Source organism: Dermacentor andersoni, chromosome 1 (assembly GCF_023375885.2).
Source record: "Dermacentor andersoni chromosome 1, qqDerAnde1_hic_scaffold, whole genome shotgun sequence".
NCBI classification, from domain to species: Eukaryota; Metazoa; Arthropoda; class Arachnida; order Ixodida; family Ixodidae; genus Dermacentor; species Dermacentor andersoni.
This window is the reverse complement of record NC_092814.1, coordinates 207,525,071-207,539,949: the sequence shown is the minus strand read 5'-3', so window position 1 is coordinate 207,539,949 and position 14,879 is coordinate 207,525,071.

Genomic DNA, 14,879 nt, shown 5'->3' with positions numbered 1-14,879 from the left:
AAGAGACGTGTTATAATATCTAAAGCATTTATATATACGCCTGTTATTAAGACTTTTTTTTTTCAGATAGCGCTAAGCGACCTTATAGGATCTTGCATTGTCTGGGGGGAAACAAGGCTCCTCATCTAGGAATGTGAGCAGGAAAACATTGATATCAGTTATGACATGTCCCTTGAAAAGGCACTGATGACGTACATATGCCTTTCTTATATGAAATATATATAACGTATGCGGTAGCATGGGGCCAATTTCTGTGGAATCAATTATAAAGCCAGAAACAAGCAATTAAATATCATGTGCGCAAACAAGACTAAAGAAATTGTTCACTGCGTTGCGCATTTGAATCAAGCTTATATAGAGACTTAGACTTCTGCGGGTGCAATGAAACAATCGCGCACGTTCTTTGTGAGTGCTCTCGTTTCAACCCCCAAAGAGCAGTCCCCTCAGCCACCCTAGACAAACTGGACAAGCGCCCACTGACAGAAAACAAGATCCTTGGATACTGGCCTACGCGAACATCAGCGCGATCGGCTATGAAGGCGCTGCTGCGGTTTTTAAAAGACACTGGACTTTCTGACAGATTGTGACTTCACTGTGTGACGCAGGATTGTACGGTGCACTGCATAACACTAGGAACGCCTTTGCGGGCTACGTGACAGTGCCCACAGAAACAGTTTGTGTGTACGTGCGTGTGTGTGTAGTTTTTTTTTAATCCTTCTCTCTCTCACCTATCGCATCCCCTTGCCCCTCCCCCAGTACAGGGTAGCCAACCGGAGATAATCTCTGGTTAACCTCCCTGTCTTTCCTTTGCCTTTCTCTCTCTCTCTCTCTTAGGCTTTCTCAGCAATCTGAAAATCTTTTAACTCTGTAAGTTGTGTTTTTAAACATCAACGTTTCATTGTATCCTATTTTCTTGGAATGAATGCTAAGAATAAATGATTTATCCCAGGAAGAAATGTGTCTGCCTTATTTTTTCGCTGCTTAGAATATTTGCCTTCCTTAGAGAAAGAACCCAGTGAAAAAATAATTTGATCAGGTATTTTGTGTCAACAATTGGGAAAAGAGTGCAATGACATGAGGATTTTAATGAGGGAAATGTCGATATGACGTCCCTATCCTGCACATGGCTCGCTATCTTCGAACGCGCGGCGCCGCAGAGCACGGATGAAAGGGCATTCGTCCTTTTGTGCAGGTAGATACCGAGGGGCTTGCTTACGTTTTACATTCCTGCGCTGAGCCGTGCCAGGGCTCCGCAAAGCACGGTGTGAGCGGGCTGCCTGCAGACACGGACCTACTGGGAGCCATCGAGTCCAGCATCCCTGTGCTGTCGGCAACGATGGACGGGAGCACCGTCACCATACGTTTCGCAGGACCGGTCCCCCCGGAGCACGTACGCCTCTGCAAGCTCGGCTTCAGGGTGAGGCCAGCCAGGCCCCGCCCAGTACAGTGTCGACAGTGCGGCCGCTTTGGGCACGTCCTGGAGTCCTGTCAGTGGCCGACCGACTGCATCTCCTGTGGCAAAAGGCACGCGGCGAACATCTCCTGTCAGGCCGTACGCTGCAGGAACTGCAGGGGTTCCCACAGGGCGGACACTCCTGCTTGCCCCAAGTGGCAGGAAGAACGCAAGGTAGCCACAATCATGGCTTCCTCCACCTCGCCATTGTCGAGGCGCGCTGTCAGGGCAGCAGTCCGCGAGGAGCAGCGGCCGCAGCAGTCCTCACCTCCGGCGAGGTCCTATGCCAGCGCGCTGAAGGGCCCCAGCCCGGCACCCAGGCCTCCGGTACCAGCCCCTCGTGCCTCCCGCCGCCAGGAGATACAGGACACTGCCGCGCCTCCTGCCCAGACTACCGTGGATCAGCTGGTAGCGAACCTGCTGCTCATCATGGAAGCAGTCAGCACAATGCTGCCAGCTGACCACCCACTCCGACCCATCTGCCTGCAGGCAGTGGCTTGCCATCAGCCAGCCAACCACCATGGCTGATCAGCCAACAGCAAGGAAAGGTCGCCGCCGCCCGAGTGTTCTCCAGTGGAACACTAACTCTCTGCGGCGGTGACACGCAGACCTTTCCCTGCATGTCCTGCAGATCGACTACGACGTGCTTGCTCTGCAGGAGGTGTACGCGATGGCCGAGGACCTGCGACTCCCGGGATACACCGGTTACTCAGGCGCCACCACCTGCACGACACGCGGCTGCACGGACGCGTCGTGCCTGGACGACGCCCACCAGCCCGGCAAGCCACGGACAGCCATCTACGTTCGGTGCAATCTGGCGCACGCTGTGGTTCCAGTGGCCGACGTCGTAGGAGGCCCTCTGGAGTGTTGTGCTGTCACGGTGCCTCTTGGCAGCCAATACACAACCGTGGCGAGCATATACATACGACCAGGAAAGCCATGGGACTCCTCCATCCTTGACCAGCTGGCTTTACGCCTCGGGAGGCAGGCAGTCCTGTGTGGCGATTTCAACGCCCACCACACAGACTGGGGAAGTCGCCACTGCTCAAGCCGGGGCCGAAGCCTCCGCGACGCCATCAGCAGAGCCGGACTGGTGATCTTGAACAGCGGAGGACCCACCTATGTCCGCCGAGGGGTGAACTCAGCCATCGATCTCTCCCTCACCACAGAACAGTGCTCCTACTCCTGGGACACAACTCCGGACACTTGGGGTTCGGACCACTTCCCCATTGTGATCACCGCTGTACATGGAAGGAAGCCAAAGACCAGAACTTTCCACGTCATAGACTGGTCTCTGTTCAGGAAGCACTGCAGTGAGGCGGCCGATCGCTGTGACTTTCTAGATGCCATCGCGGAGTGCGCCCAGGCGGCTACCGTTCAGTGCTCTGCGCCACCGGACACCCCTGCCCCGGATCTCCGCCTACTCAATCTCCGCGCCTCCAGGCACCGCACGGAGCGCAGAGCAATTCGGACAGGGAAGGCAGAGCACTGGACTGAATACAGACGGGTGGATGCTCGCTGTAGAAGACAGGCCCGGCGCAGGAGGAATCAGAGCTGGGTGAGCCTGTGCTCCAGCATCAAGGACCGTTCAAGGGGCCCCCTAGCCTGGCGACTACTCAAGTCACTCACCGGCAAGAGGACGAGCCGTCAACCCGTCCTCGCTGTAGCCATCTCGCTAGGAATCAGCGAAGAAGCCCTCGCGGAACTTCTGGCGGACCGGTTCGCCCCTCTCGTGCCACAGAGTGCAGCCATCTTACCGGTCGGACACCCCCCTGCCCAGCTACCCACCCGTCTACACAGCGTCCACCCTGCTTGGACGTCCAGCCAGGTCGCTGCCCTCTGCCAAGAGCCACTTGCCCTGTACGATCTCCAGGCGGCTCTGAGGCGAGGAAAACGCCGCAGCGCACCAGGAGCAGACGGTGTAACGCCACAGATGCTCCGTAACCTGGACACCAGCGAGCAACAGCGCCTGCTCGAGTGCTTCAGTGAGATCTGGCAGTCAGGGCAGGTGCCAGAGGCATGGCGCACAGCCATTGTGGCACCCATCCCCAAGGCCAGAAAACCGGCTAGGGAAGTGTCATCCTATCGACCGGTCTCTCTCACCCCCGCTGCCTGCAAGGTGATGGAGGCCATGGCTCTGGCACGACTGGACTGGGTGGCCCGTGCTCACGGCTTCCTCGCAGACCAACAGACGGGCTTCCGGCGGCGGCGGTGCACTGCGGAATCCATCTCTGACATGGTTTCCACCCTGGAGGACGCCAAGGCCGGCGGGGACCTCGTGATGCTCTTGCTGATCGACGTACAGGGTGCCTTCGACAGCCTCCCTCACGCAGTTGTCCAGCAGGGCCTGGACCTCCTCGGCATCTGCGGCAACCTGTGGGAGTTCCTCTCGTCGTTCCTGCACAACCGCACCCTCAGGGTACGTGTGGGTCAATCGAAGAGCACCCCCCGTCCAGTCGCTGCAGGCGTGCCACAGGGGTCAGTGGTGAGCCCCTTCCTTTTCAACCTGGCCATGGCACGGTTGACTGCTGCCCTGCCAATCGACCATCACTTCCCCGTGCAGTCCTCAATATACGCGGACGACATCGCCCTATGGGTGCGGCGCCCACCGCAACACATCCGCAAGGCACGTGCTGCCCTACAGAGAGCCCTGGACACTGCGGCTGCCTACTTGTGCAGCATCGACCTTACCATCTCGGCCAGGAAGACCGAGGCCTTGCTACTGCACCCCAGAGCATCAGCCTACCGCTCAGCTGGGCGACTGCGGTTGGAGGGCGTCCAGATCCCGTGGAACAAGGCAGTCACCTACCTGGGGCTGCGCATTGACCATCGGCTGAACTGGCTGCCGGCTACCAAGGCCCTGTGGCCCAGGCGCTTCGGGTCCGCAAGGCTATCTCACAGCTCCTTGCCCGTGGACAGGGCTGTACCACCAGGTGGGCCCTGCAGCTATTTGAAGCTGCAGTCACTTCACGGCTAATGTATGCCCTCCCTCTTGTGGCGCTGCCCCCACCCCGCCTGCGGAAACTGGAGCTGCAGCATCGGTCGGCAATACGGCTCTGTCTTGGCGTTCCCCGAACCTCACAAGCGGCCGCCACTTTGGCTGAGCACGGTGCCTTGCCCCTGTCATTACTCTTCCTACAACAGGGGCTACGACACATTGATCGCCTACACCATGCCACAGATGGTCAAGCACTCCTGACCCGCCTACGCTCCCGGCCAGCATCACACATGGGACGGCTGTGTGGCCTCTATAAGGAGGTCATAGGGGACACGCCTGCAAACGCTGTACAGCCTCGCCCACCACATCGACCACCAATCCCTATCTCGACGGAGCTGCCAGGTGTCTCGAAGAACCGTTCCGCAACACATGCCCTACAGCAGACGGCAGCCTCTCTCCTCCAAGAGAGACTTGGGGACCACCTTCACATCTTCGTCGATGGATCCGTGATACCGGGGACTGGCTCATCCACAGCAGCCTGCGTTGCACCGGCCCTACGAAAGAGCAAGCTGTGCCGTCTCCTGGGGCACGCAAGTTCTACCGCAGCAGAGTTAGCAGGACTCCACCTTGCTGTGGACCTACTTGCAGAGGAGCTACTAGCGACCCCGGCAGCCATCTTCTGCGACTCCAAGGCGGCGATGTTCTGCCTGCAGAACCCTGACAGGGCTAGCCTTGGGGTAGCGCTGCTCTCTTCAAGACTGACGGCCCTTCAGGACGCAGGATGCTCAGTATCTCTGCATTGGCTACCGGCACACGTGGGGATCCCGGGCAATGAAGAGGCGGACACTCTGGCAAAAAGTGCCCACCAATCAAGCGTCCCCCTCAGCCCTGCTGTCACGGCCGCAGACTTCTGGAGACACAGGCTGCGCCGGCACATCATCGCCTGCCACCCGGACAAACGGGTATCCCTGGGCCGGCCTCCACGGCCTCTTCCGCACCACGGCCTCCTACGAAGGGATGCCTCGTTGCTGCTCCGACTGCGAGTTGGCTGCTACTGGACGGCAGCCCGCCGGCACCGCCTTGGGAAAGCCACCTCGGCAGCCTGTGCCTCCTGTGGTGAACCAAAAACTCTGGAGCACCTCCTGCTGGTCTGCCCTGCTCACCTGCAGCACCGTGGCCGACTTCTGCAAGAGTTCTACCGCCTGGGGCTCCCATGTTCACGACAGGAAGATATCCTCTTCCCCTGTCGTAATCAGCTACCAGCCTTCCTAAGTGTCGTCGAGTACCTCGACTCGTCGGGGCTCTCGGCGAGACTATAGGACATTTCTACAAAGACGTATGGCCTCACGGCCATCCCACCACCTCGGGCTTCCTGATCGGCCACTACTTCGCTTCCATCCTACGACCCTCTACCTTTCTCCCTCCTACCCTCTCTCTCTTTTAACCCCACCCCCTCCACCCTGCTGGCGCTGAGCCGTGCTCCCGCATGGGTTGCAGAAAATAGCGCTAGCCTTTTCTCTTTCCCCACAAGAACCACTTCTCTCTACTCAGCTTCTATTTCACCGGCCTCCTGCCATTACCATAGCGTCTTAGTCCGTCACAGTCAGCGCCAGCGAAGAAGGAGCTACCCGCCGTGGTTGCTCAGTGGCTATGGTGTTAGGCTGCTGAGCACGAGGTCGCGGGATCGAATCCCGGCCACGGCGGCCGCATTTCGATGGGGGCGAAATGCGAAAACACCCGTGTACTTAGATTTAGGTGCACGTTAAAGAACCCCAGGTGGTCCAAATTTCCGGAGTCCTCCACTACGGCGTGCCTCATAATCAGAAAGTGGTTTTGGCACGTAAAACCCCATAATTTAATTTTTGAAGAAGGAGCTAAGGAAGAGGACTGCAAGGAACTTGGTGAACAATGCTCGCTTCAAAGAAGCGACCGAAGCCGTCAACGGCCGGTGCTTCTTCGTGGCCTCCCGCGCATGCAGAGGAGTGAGGAGGGATAGGGCATGCTCATCACCCCATCCCCCTTACTCCTCAGGCGCCATGTCTAAGCGTGGAGAATGGTCACGTCAAAATAAGCGTGGGTACTGGGGTTCCTATCACGCCTGCTAAGCGTGAAGGGGGGATCGGTAAGCGTGGAGAAATACGACGCTTAGATTAAGCGCGTAAAAAAAATTGCAAACGCACGCTTAGATAAGCGTGGATTTTTTTAGAGTGTACCTCTGGTTGTTGATGCTACTAATTCCCCGTTTTGAAGCTGATATCCTGGCTGATAACTTGGTATGCTACTGCCAATAGTTGGATGGGAAATGATATGATACACACCATAATGGCAGAAAAACGAAACCACACATACACCTAGAAACTCGCATGTTCAGTCAGCATAAATTGGATCTCGAACCTGAGCTGTTACAAATGCTGGGGAACCTGGAAACAATCCATTGGAGTACTTTGGGAATCCTTCGCGTTTGATGTTTCGCAAATTGTAAGCACTCAATCTATCCAAAACCTCTCATTATGTTATGTAACTCTCAAGAAAACTAGAAGCGTTCTTGTAGCGGCGAACGCGCCTTCGGTTCATGTCTACGGGCCTCCCACAGCTCAAGGCTCGGGTCGCCATGAAGGTGTATAGTGCGGATTTCAAAGAACATCTGTGTAACTTGTAAGAAATGCATTGATCAAACGGGATGAAGATAAGGGGAGCTTCAAGCTCGAGCCAAGTTTCGACAAGAAAACTTAATTGTCTTCGTGAGGGATGCAGTCGTATTCAGGAGGCAACAATTCTCTCAGAGACAAAGAAACTGCGACAATGCCAAAAGGTACTTGAAATGCCCACGAAGTGATGCTTCCGTATCTGCAACCTGTCAAGGTATATTTGACACGTTCGTTGCATACCGTTTTGAGTTTACGATGCTGCGAGAACCCGTCACAGTGGCTGAGTGGCTATATGGCGTTCTGCTGCTGAGCCCGTAGTTGCGGGTTGAATTCCTGGCCGTGACGGCCGCATTTCGATGCGGACGCAATCCAAAAACGATCACGTCCCGTGCTATGGGCGTACGTTAAAGAACCCCAGGTGGTGAAAATTGATCCTAGGACGCCCCACTACAGTGTCGCTCCACAGCCCACTGAGCAGCCTCGGGATGTTAAACCCGGTAATTCATTTAAGTGGGAAGAGCACGAATAATCAGCGTGTGGTGCGCAGGCAAGAGCGAAGCAAAAACCTTTTCACTTTTGCAATTCTATCGCTTCTGAACTTGGGGTCATAAATGTGCAGTGTTCAGCGACTGAGACTCGGACCGTTTGGCTGCCTGACACATTTTGCGCCACCAGTAGGTGCCAGGAACCTCGAGCTGTTCCATTTCTTGCGTCGCATGCAAAAGTGTTTGTGATGCATTGTGACACGCATTTAGCCCCTCAGCGATCACTCAGGGCAACCTGTACCGCAAAAAGTTCCGGCCACCATGTGGTCCGCGTATCGTGCTTCAATCGCTGAGCACTGTACATACTACACCTTGTCTTTTCAGAAATACAGTAAAAATCATAATGTTCATTAATTACGTTGAAGAATTAAAGTAACCGAGAGGTAGTATAATAACCCCCGTACACGTACGTTATTATACTACCTAAGTTCTACTACCTAAGTACTTCCTTAGTACTACCAAAGTTCCGTAGTCCCCTAGACGTTGTCCATAGGGCGCTTTTCTGCAGGAAAGCGCCCTATGGACAACGTCTAGAGGACTACGGAACTTTTCGCATGATTCTGTCGTCATCACATGGGGGTTTGAACGGCGAAGTTCTCAGCAAGTGTGAAGGTACTCACACGCCGTAATACCTTGCCGTATTAGTATCTTTTTTCACTACCTTCGGAAAATACGAGAAAACGACCACTCAAAGTAAGTGAAAACAAAAGTGCTATACGGACCCGATTTATCAGAGCTAGCATATGGAGGTGGTAATCAGACTGGGAAAGGTTGGCCAAGCCGAGTAAGTTTTGCTTTTCTTTTCTTTAACCGTCTAACTTCCTTTACTTTCTACTTCATTTGCTCGCTTCATTCGAAGAAAAAAAAATTCATTAAGGGAGCAACCTTGCAGCCAAAGAGAAAACGGGCGTGCTCGAACTTTTGTGCCTTGCTCCACGATGTGCGTACGCTCACTGTTTACGCACTGTTGCCATTAAACCATGCAGACGCACACCCGCGCAGTTTACGGTGATTTTCGTTTCTCCAACCACCCCCTCCTTCCCTCTCTATAGTTTATACACGCATCAGCTGACAGGCCGCGGGCAGTAGAGCAATCTTCCAGGCTTCCTAAAATACCAAGCCAGCGATCTCTTATCACTCCCGATCAAGGACACGCGCAAGACAGAAATACCCGCTTCATTGCCTGAGTGACGTTCTCTAAATACGGGACGCAGCAGCCAGTGCCCTCGTATAAATTCGTGGGCGTGATCGGCAACCACGCAGCACGAGCTATATATCGGTCGGAGACCGCAGTTTTCCCAATAATGGCTCGACCGGCGCTCTGCGAAGACCAAGAATGCGTGCATGATTTCAGGGGCATTTGTCCGCAAGCTTGGGACGCACCGCCTATCCGTTCAGATGCCCAGAGAAGACACGTTCTCCCCCTGTGTTTCGCTCGCACGCCCACGGCAGCATAGATTACTTTAAAGGCTGTAAGGGTGGGTGCCAGCCAATAAAGACATCAAGAAGGCAACCATAAAAAAAAATTGTGACACTTCGATCAGTGAACGAATGGGTTTTACCACGCGTAGACGCTAACACTTCGAGCTATCGCTGTTATGTTTGGGACTAAAGGTGCGTAATAACGCCTGATGTCCGTTTGCAGTCAACGTTGGCGACTAAGACAGTATTTTTTTGAGGCGCGCTAAGACGATCAGAAATGTAACAGTCGTTACACAATGGAGGCATCGCGAACACACGTTCCTTGCGTGGAAACTCTGCCACAGAGGGTTTCCACTTGAGCAGACCTGCCACAAATAATAATAAATCAATGAATAAATGATTTATTCAACGCGCCCAGGAATAACCCTAAGGGTTGAGTGCTGGTACACACATACGTTGAAACAAAAACAACACCAAGAAAGCTACAGGAGAACATAAGTAACAAAGAAAGACGGTAAAAGAAAGAATATAAAGAAGTGAGAACAAGGCATAATACGAGAAAACAAACAATGAATAAAAATAATAGCTATAAAAGAAGAGAATGCATACAAGAAAGCGCAAGGTCAATACAAAAGAAAAAGGGGGGGAGGAAACGACAGAGGTAGCTGCACAATGTGTGAAACTATGAAACAATGCAAAGCTAAGAAATAAAAAAAAAATGACAGTGAATTAGGAAAAATATCGAGATCATGAAAATGACCGTTATAACGTCTTTGCATTTCGGGAACGGTTGAGTGTTGGTGATGAAAAGCAGAAATATGGTACGGCTTATGTTTCCTGGTGATCGTGCGTGGAATTCAGAACATAATAAAAAAAAAATACTGGGGTTTTACGTGCCAAAACCACTTTCTGATTATGAGGCACGCCGTAGTGGAGGGCTCCGGAAATTTCGACCACCTGGGGTTCTTTAACGTGCACCTAAATCTAAGTACACGGGTGTTTTCGCATTTCGCCCCCATCGAAATGCGGCCGCCATGGCCGGGATTCGATCCCGCGACCTTGTGCTCAGCAGCCTAACACCATAGCCACTGAGCAACCACGGCGGGTTCAGAACATAATACAGAACATAATACAACTGAGCACTTCGGGGCAGGCAAGGATACCGTGAAGGAGTTTGGAAAGAAAACAGAAGGTCAGCGCGATTAGGCCGACAGCAAAGTAAGGACAATGACAATTCAGCAGTCCTCGTACAAGTCCCAGTGTCGGTGTTAGCAAAGCAGCCATAATATGTGCTTAAGGTTTCCTGGACGTGTTCTATAAAGTCACTATTGCATCTAGAAATTCCATTCCAGATGACTGACGCGTATTTAGTTGAGAAAGGCAGATTAATGTGTACAACTTGCTGAAAGATGTCGGAGAATTTAATTCCCTTGATAGTTTGCAATCAAAACCCAGAGAGCGCATAGCCCGCATCACAACGCGTTTAGAATGTGCAGAAGAGTGTAAGGGTGTATCAAGGAGTACACCGGGATAATTGAGCTCAAAACCTTACACAATGGCACAAAACCTGCGGAATAATAAAAAGAAATGTTTGCTGTTTTATGAGTGAAAATCATGGCTTAGGTCTTAGCAACATTCAAGGTGAAGTGATTATACTTGCACCATGTAGAAAAAGGAAAAAGGACAGATTGCAGGATGCGAAAGTCATCAGCAGTATTAATTACCTTTAAAATCTTGAAGGTATCGGTATATGGAAGGCAAGAACAATTCTGGATAGCAAAAGAGACGTGGTTAACAAAAATTAAAGAAAAGAGTGGTCCTAATACTGATCCTTCAAGGACGCCTCTATATAGTTGCCTTGTTCAAAGAAGACGTTGGACAGTTTAAATTAACATAACATGATCTATCAAGACGATAACTGCGCAAGAGACACAACTGACAAGTCAACACCGAAGTGCGTAACCTTAACCAGAAGTAGTTAGTAATCGGCTACATCAAAAGCTTTGCTGAGGTCACAGTGAATGGTGTTAACTTGTCCCCTTTGGAGTAGCGGCGCGGAGATAGGTGTCATGAAACTTGCGAGATATGTGACAGTAGGGCGGCCAGTTAGAAATCTTCGCTCATTCGGAATCAATACGTTCTTCACAGTAAAAGTAAATATATTGCGAAGAGCAAGCTCAAAATCTTAGGCGTATCACAGAGGAGAGAAATCGGGTGATAATTCGAGACATCGGTTTTACGGCCAAACCTAAATACCGGAAAAACACGAAACGTTTTCCAACAGGCTGCACTTGTTCTATATATAATGACTGCAATGAGAATATCTAAGTGCGTTCCAATCGATTCCAGGTGTTTTAATATTGCCAAGAATGGGGCTTAAAAATTGCCGCGCGACTGGCCGCTCGAAGCACTTTGCGTGTACTCGCAGGTTTCTTTTCCGCCCGGAAAAACACTTTTATGTACTACGTATCGAGCAACATAAAGCTGTGTCGGGAGTTTTTCATGTTGCTCTACAATTTTCTCATTGGCACTTGTCATTTAATTTTGAGAATCCAATAATATTTGAGAAGTTTAGTAATTAATTAAGACTAATTATCCAAATTAGGCGGAATGAAACCAATAACAAATAAATCTCGGTTTTTCCAAGCGATGGCAGACAGTTCTGTCCAGCTACGTGGCATTTGCATATATTTAGTGTGGGGCTCAAGTTACGTGGGACACCCTGTAGAGTACATGTTTCAACTAGTCGTTCACTGATACTTCATCATTACGCGTCAATTACTTCGCCTCAAACCCAAATCGAATTATTCATTTTCCTCTCAACCATTTGATTTTGCTCCATCCTAAATTCGCAGCGATCAATCATTATTTCAAGCATGATGCAGGTATGACTTTTAAAGGCCGCTCTTCAGGAGATGCGCTAAATAGATGTTCAGAGGATTAGGCAAGTTGGTAATTCATAGCAACAAATGGATACAGCGCTGAAGACTTGTCTCTTGAGGTGTAAAAATTTTAATAATGTAAAAAAAAAACATCAAACAAACAGAAGTTTTCTTTCGCGAAAACTTTGGGAACATTGGTACGATATGCTAAACTATTTTATCATAGCAAAGTAAAAAGAACCGCAGTCCATGTTAGGATATGTTTCCACTGGTCATCGCCAGATGTGGACATTGTATAACAATTTTTACCAGATTATTATTTGCTCGGAATAGATCGGTGGCTTTCGGGATTATCATCTACCGACCGCGGAATCTGCTGATTTGCTCTTTAATGAGAGAAGTCTGGTACACTGCCTGCACAATTGCGGCAGTTTAGTTTTTGGAAGCACTGTGGGGAGGTGTCTAGTATGTTTGCTACGCGGTGAATTTTATGTTGCGGGTTCGCCATGGTGAAAGCGAGGTGAAACGTTAGGCTAGGCACCTTTACATATACCGAACTGTGGGAAAGGAGCAGCCATAAGTAGATTCCGTCTGCCATCCTCTTGCGCTAGCACAATTCAGGATGTCCAGGCTGGGCGCCCTGCTAGTGCATCAAATGACTTCTCTGAAGCTTAATGTTTCGCTCAGAGAATCTCTCAGTTCAATTTGTGCAGCCAGCCAGAAAGCCCGCAACCGCAAAACTACAACATAGAGGCCCGCAACATAAAACTGAAATTCATGGAAAATAGCGAACTGCTATGTAGGGTTTCTTTGAAAAACTGAAGATTTGTGTAAAACACTTTACAAGCAACAGAATTTGACAGAATTTTCGCTAGCTATTCGCGGGATTGGGGGTAAGGGGGGTTGCTTTCGTGGCACCATGGTGAAAACAAAGATTAGAACAGCGCGCCTGTCTTGACGGCTATAGAGACGTGTTGAGTAACGCTCCACTGAGACATCGACCTTTCAACTTACTTGCACCTGCGCATTCGGTGGAGTCAAGGACGAGTTCAGCATTCTTTGTGCCGGTGTAAACATTCGTGGAGATATTGGGCAAGCCGTCCCGTCTGACTTGGTGGACGCCAGCTTTTGCAGAATCTCGGGAAATAAGAGCGTTGCTAGCACTGTCCTCCTCCATGTCGTTGGCTAAAAGCACAGATCCGTTCTGCGATAACTGATGCATGTTGAACCTGCGGTTAAACGTAACAAACAATGGAAATGTAGCACACGGCTGGACATAAAAGAATTATTGCACAAACTGGATGACATAATGTGTATCATTAACATTTCTACTCACTATGTGATACCTACCTCAGTTACACACGAGTTACGTCAGTGCGTTTCATTTTATTTAGTGAGTTTGGTCCACAATCTAGAAGGTTTTTCTGTGTTTTCGGTTGTCACTCTCTCTCGTATATTTTGTGTGTTTTGGTGCACAGAGAAAGTTTGAAAAAAGAGCCTTACTCCCCAAAATTCTCTTTTTTTTTTATTGAGCCCTCGTATACCTAAGTACTGTTTTCTTTTTCATTCGTGCCCTTGACATTTGCGCTGTTCCTATTTGTTGCTTTGCCTTAAATATATCCACGTGCTTCGCTTCGCCACATTTCAGAGGACAGACTCCTGCCCTGCTTTACTCTAGTGGAGATCAGCCCGGTCAGCGCATGCAACACTAAGCCATGCTGAGTAAGTTCAAGCCATGATCCTGATGTGCGAATATACGTTGTCTGTATACTCAAAACAATATAAATTTAACGAAAGGCGGTACTGTAATCTTGCCATCGCTGCAATAAATAATGTGGAACTCTTCCTTTTCTACCTTTGCTCGAGCGCTGCGTTCTTGTGAGCACGAACCAACAAGTACGTCAGTGTGTTCTCTAGAGGTAACCACCATGTTGACACGCACACACGCACACGCACATTCACACACACACGCACGCACGCACACGCACACACACATACGCACACGCGCACACACACACGCATGTGCGCACGCGTGCGCGCACTCATGCACACACAAACACACACACGCACGAGCACGCACACCCGCGCACACACTCTCACACTAACACACGCACACGCACACGCACACTCACAAGCCCACGCGCACACTCACACGCTCACGCGCACTCACACGCACACGCACACGCACACTCACACGCCCCCGCGCACACGCACTCTCACACACACACATACGCACACGCGCACATACGCACAGACGCACGCACACATACGCGCACACACGTTTCACTATATTTTAGGACGATCACTTTAGTTGTAATGAAATGCTGTTTTTTCCTTTGTTATTTATTTCATTATTGCTGTTATACTAATAAATTTACTGGACTTTCTGTTTATTGTTTAGTTCGCTTCTTGCATATTTTAATATGTCGCATGGTTCAAATTTGTACACGGTTTATAGTATCGTGTGTTGCCTTGCGTATGAAATTATAAACGTGATATCACTATTAAAATCATATATATGTATATATATATATATATATATATATATATATAACACTAATTAGGGTCCAGTAATATTCCACAGCCCTCTCCAACAATGGCGCAATAATTTTTGGAAATGCCAAAGGCGTCCAGTTCATCTAACACGTGACGAAATGCAAACTGCTGTGGCAATTTCACGCAGGCAATCACGCCAGAACTTCCCTTGTAGGAGAAGGAGCCCCCCGAATGTACATATTTATCGCAATACTCCACGCAGCGAACACTTTTTCTTGGTTATACAGCTAACACCAAATAATTTATTGATCATGAAGACATTTGTATACCCCATCTTGCTTTCTGACATTCGCAGCGTGTCATGGGCAAAATTTATTAGGATATCAGAAGTTATCGAATATCAGAACTTCGAAAAGTTCGAAGGTCAGGTGATAGCTCTCAGATCTGGCATATTCTGCCACGCACGTGTGCTGCCGCTTTTATTTCTTTTCGTCA